We start from the raw sequence: 5,598 nt of genomic DNA, 5'->3' as shown, positions 1-5,598 counted from the left end.
ACAGCAGACCCTCCACAGAGACCTGGCAGGCCAGAAAGGGCTGGCAGGATATATTCAGAGTCCTAAATGAGAACTTGAAGCCAAAAATACTTTATCAAGCAAGGCTCTCATTCAGAATAGAAGGAGAGATAAAGAGCTTCCAAGACAGGCAGAAACTGAAAGAATATATGACCACCAAACCAACTCTGCAAGAAATATTAAGGGGGCTCTGTAATAGAAAGTGGAAGTCCAAGGGAACAATCCACCAAAACAGGGACTGAATAGGTATCATGATGACACTAAATTCATATCTTTCAATAGTAATCTGAAAGTGAATGGGCTTAATGATCCCATCAAAAGACGCAGGGTTTCAGACTGGATAAAAAAGCAAGACCCATCTATTGCTGTCTACAGAGACTGATGTTAGACATAAGGACACCTACAGCCTGAAAATGAAATGTTGGAGAACCATTTACCATTCCAATGGTCCTCAAAAGAAAACATGGGTAGCCATCCTCATATCAGATAAGTTAAAGTTTATCCCAAAGACTATACTAAGAGATGAAAAGGGACACTATATCATACTTAAAGGATCGATCCAACAAGAGGACCTAACAATCATGAATATTTATGCCTCGAATGTGGGACCTGCCAAGTATATCAACCAATGAATAACCAAAGTAAAGAAATACGTAGAAAATAATACAGTCATAGGACACTTTCTGCAAATGACAGACATTCTAAGCACAACATCACCAAAGAAAAAAGGACTTTAAATAATACACTGGACAAGCTGGATTTCACAGATATATACAGAACTTTACATCCAAAGACAACTGAATGCACATTCCTCTCAAGTGCACATGGAACTTTCTCCAGAATAGACCACATACTGGGTCGCAAATCAGGTCTCAACTGATACCAGGAAATTGGGATTGTCCCCTGCATATTTGCAGACCAGAATGCTTTGAAACTATAACTAAACCACAAGAAGAAGTTTGGAAGGATTTCAAACACGTGTAGGTTAAAGACCATCCTGCTAAAAGATGAAAGGATCAACCAGGAAATTAGAAAAGAATTAAAAAGATTCATGGAAACTAATGAGAATGAAGATACAACCGTTCAAAATCTTTGGGATACAACGAAAGCAGTCCTGAGGGGGAAATACATCGCAATACAAGCATCCATTCAAAAACTGGAAACTGAAACACAAAAGCTAACCTTACACTTAAAGGAGCTGGAGAAAGAACGGCAAATAGATCCTACACCCAGCAGAAGAGAGTTAATAAAGATTTGAGCAGAACTCAATGAAATAGAGACCAGAAGAACTGTGGAACAGATCAACAAAACCAGGAGTTGGTTCTTTGAAAGAATTAAGATAGATAAACCAGGATCCCTGGGAGGTGCAGCGGTTTGGTGCCTGCCTTTGGCCCAGGGTGAGATCCTGGAGACCCAGGATCGAATCCCACGTCGGGTTCCTGGTGCATGCAGCTTGCTTCTCTCTCTGCCTGTGTCTCTGCCCCTCTCTCTCTCTCTGCGTGTGTGTGTGTGTGTGTGACTATCATAAATAAATAAAAATTTAAAAAAGGAATAATTATTTTAAAAAAAGATAGAAAACCATTAGCCAACCTTATTAAAAACAAAAGAGAATAGACTCAAATTAATAAAACCACAAATGAAAAAGGAGAGATCACTACCAATACAAAGGAAATACAAATGATTTTAAAAACATATTATGAGCAGCTATATGCCAATAAATTAGGCAATCTAGAAGAAATGGACACATTTCTGGAAAGCCACAAACTACCAAAACTGGAACAGGAAGAAATAGAAAACCTGAACAGGCCAATTACCAGGGAGGAAATTGAAGCAGTCATCAAAAACCTCCCAAGACACAAAATTCCAGGGCCAGATGGCTTCCCAGGGGAATTCTATCAAGCATTTATAGAAGAAACAATACTTATTCTACTAAAGCAGTTCAGAAAGATAGAAAGAGATGGAATACTTCCAAACTCATTCTATGAGGCCAGTATCACCTTAATTCCTAAAGCAGACAAAGACCCCACCAAAAAGGAGAATGATAGACCAATATCCCTGATGAACACAGATGCACAAATTCTCAACAAGATACTAGCCAATAGGATCCAAGAGTACATTAAGAAGATTATTCACCATGACCAAGTGGGATTTAGCCCCGGGACACAAGGCTGGTTCAACACTCGTAAAACAATCAATGTGATTCATCATATCAACAAGAGAAAACACAAGAACCATATGATCCTCTCAATAGATGCAGAGAAAGCATTTGACAAAATACAGCATCCATTCCTGATCAAAACTCTTCAGAGTGTAGGGATAGAGGGAACATTCCTCAGCATCTTAAAAGCCATCTATGAAAAGCCCACAGCAAGTATCATTCTCAATGGGCAAACACTGGGAGACTTTCCCCTAAGATCAGAAACACGACAGGAATGTCTCTCACCACTTTTATTCAGCATAGCACTAGAAGCCCTAGCCTCAGGAATCAGGCAACAAAAAGAAATAAAAGGCATTCAAATTGGCAAAGAAGAAGTCAAACTCTCCCTCTTCGCAGATGACATGATACTGTACATAGAAAACCCAAAAGACTCCACCCAAAGATTGCTAGAACTCATACAGCAATTTGGAAGCTTGGCAGGATACAAAATCAATGCTCAGAAGTCAGTGGCATTTCTATACACTAACAATGAGACTGAAGAAAGAGAAATTAAGGAGTCAATCCCATTGACAATTGCACCCAAAAGCATAAGATGCCAAGGAATAAACCCAAACAAAGAGGTAAAGGATCTATACCCTAAAAACTACAGAATACTTCTGAAAGAAATTGAGGAAGACACAAAGAGATGGAAAAATATTCCATGCTCATGGATTGGCAGAATTAATATTGTGAAAATGTCAATGTCACCCAGGACAATTTACACATTTAATGCAATCCCTATCAAAATAACATGGACTTTCTTCACAGAGTTGGAACAAATCATCTTAAGATTTGTGTGGAAGCAGAAAAGACCCCGAATAGCCAGGGGAATATTAAAAAAGAAAACCATAGCTAGGGGCATCACAATGCCAGATTTCAGGTTGTACTACAAAGGTGTGGTAATCAAGACAGTGTGGTACTGGCACAAAAACAGACACATCGATCAATGGAACAGAATAGAGAATCCAGAATGCAGAAGTGGACCCTCAATTTTATGGCCAAATAATATTTGACAAAGCAGGAAGGACTATCCACTGGAAAAAGGACAGTCTCTTCAATAAATGGTGCTGGGAAAATTGGACAGCCACATACAGAAGAATGAACCTATACCATTCTCTTACACCATACACAAAGATAAACCCAAAATGGATGAAAGATCTACATGTGAGACAAGAATCTATCAATATCCTAGAGGAGAACACAGGCAATACTCTTTTTGAACTTGGCCACAGCTACTTCTTGCAAGATACATCTATGAAAGCAAGGGAAACAAAAGGAAAAATGAATCATTGGGACTTCGTCAAGATAAACATCTTCTGCACAGCAAAAGAAACAGTCAACAAAACTAAAAGACAACCTACAGAATGGGAGAAGATAATTGCAAATGACATATCAGATAAAGGGCTAGTTTCCAAGATCAATAAAGAACTTATTAAACTCAATAGCAAAGAAACAAACAATCTGATCATGAAATGGGCAGAAGAAATGAACAGAAATTTCATAGAGGAAGACATAGACATGGCCAAGAAGCACGTGAGAAAATGCTCCGCATCACTTGCCATCAGGGAAATACAAATCAAAACCACAATGAGGGGGATCCCTGGGTGGCGCAGCGGTTTGGCGCCTGCCTTTGGCCCAGGGCGTGATCCTGGAGACCCGGGATCGAATCCCGCGTCGGGCTCCTGGTGCATGGAGCCTGCTTCTCCCTCTGCCTGTGTCTCTGGCTCTGTCTCTGCCTGTGTCTCTGGATCTGTCTCTCCTTCTATCTCTCAAGAATAAAGAAAAAAAACCACAATGAGATACCACCTCACACCAGTGAGAATGGGGAAGATTAACAAGACAGGAAACAACAAATGTTGGAGAGGATGTGGAGAAAGGGGAACCCTTTTGCACTGTTGGTGGGAATGTGAACTGGTACAGCCACTCTGAAAAAATGTGTGGAGGTTCCTCAAAGATTTAAAAATAGAACTGCCTTACGACCCAGCAGTTGCACTGCTCGGGATTTACCCCAAAGGTACAGATTCAGTGAAATGGCTGGACATCTCCACCCCAATGTTTATAGCAGAAATGTCCACAATAGCCAGACTGTGGATGGAGCCTCGTTGTCCATCTTAAGATGAATGGATAAAGAAGATGTGGTATATGTATACAATGGAATATTCCTCAGCCATTACAAACGACGAATACCCACCATTTGCTTTGACATGGATGGAATTGGAGGGTACTATGCGGAATGAAGTAAGTCAATAGGAGAAGGACAAAAATTATATTGTCTCCTTCATTTGGGGAATACAAAATATAATGAAAGGGAATAAAGGGGAAAGGAGAGAAAATGATTGGGAAATATCAGTGAGGGTGACAAAACATGAGAGACACCTAACTCTGGGAAACAAACAAGGGGTAGTGGAAAGGGAAGTGGGTGGGGGGTTGGAGTGACTGGGTGAAGGGCACTGAAGGGGGGCACTTGGCGGGATGAGCACTGGGTATTATGCTATATGTTGGCAAATTGAACTCTAATAAAAATAAATAAATATATAAACAGACTAAGACATACATCCAAGTGGAATATTATTCAGCCACATAAAAGAAGGAAATCTTGTCACATGCTAAAGCATGGATGAATCTTGAAGACATGATGTAATGTGAAATAAGCCAGTCAGGAAAAAAGACACAGATCGTAAAGGTAGTAAATATTATGTGTTTTTTAAACCACAATAAAAAAAAAAAAACAATGGTTTTCAGACAAACAAGGGATCTGAGATCTGACTGTCTGAAATTGACCATTGCCTTCAATAGTTTTATGAACTAAGAGGTCTAGGACAAGTTTGTAACAGTTATGTTTCAGTTCTTCCAATTATTAAAATCGTATAACATAGCATTTATTACACAGAGTTGTTGTCAGGATCAAATGAGATAATCCATGTAAAATCACTTACCACAGTGCTTACTACTCAGGAAGTACTTAGTATTTGTTAGCAGTGATTGCTGCTAGCTAGGACACCCTTAGGCTATAATTCTAAAGTAGAGGTTTTTATATGATGAGGGAAACAAAACTTGAATTCTGATGACCAACATATTTTTCCTCTCTTTTCTCATAGACCTCAGATGGGTCAGAGAAGCAGTGTCATGAAGGTATAGAGCCAGTACATTTTTGATGCCCTATTTCCCTTAAATTAGCCAGCTACATCCCAAGACTAAAATTTTGTCTATTCAGCCCACTAAATTCACCAGAGAAAGAGAAAGAATAAAGGGTTAGAAGTATAACCCTAATTTCTACAATGATTTCAGAGCTTCCTCTCTTATCTCCATAGAAGAGGAGCACTCATGAGGGTTAAAGGGACAGAATAGTGTGATGTGGAGCTGTAAAGAAAGTTTAGATTGAC

This window comes from Vulpes lagopus, chromosome X (genome assembly GCF_018345385.1).
Source record: "Vulpes lagopus strain Blue_001 chromosome X, ASM1834538v1, whole genome shotgun sequence".
NCBI classification, from domain to species: domain Eukaryota; kingdom Metazoa; phylum Chordata; class Mammalia; order Carnivora; family Canidae; genus Vulpes; species Vulpes lagopus.
This window is presented reverse-complemented; position numbering follows the sequence as displayed.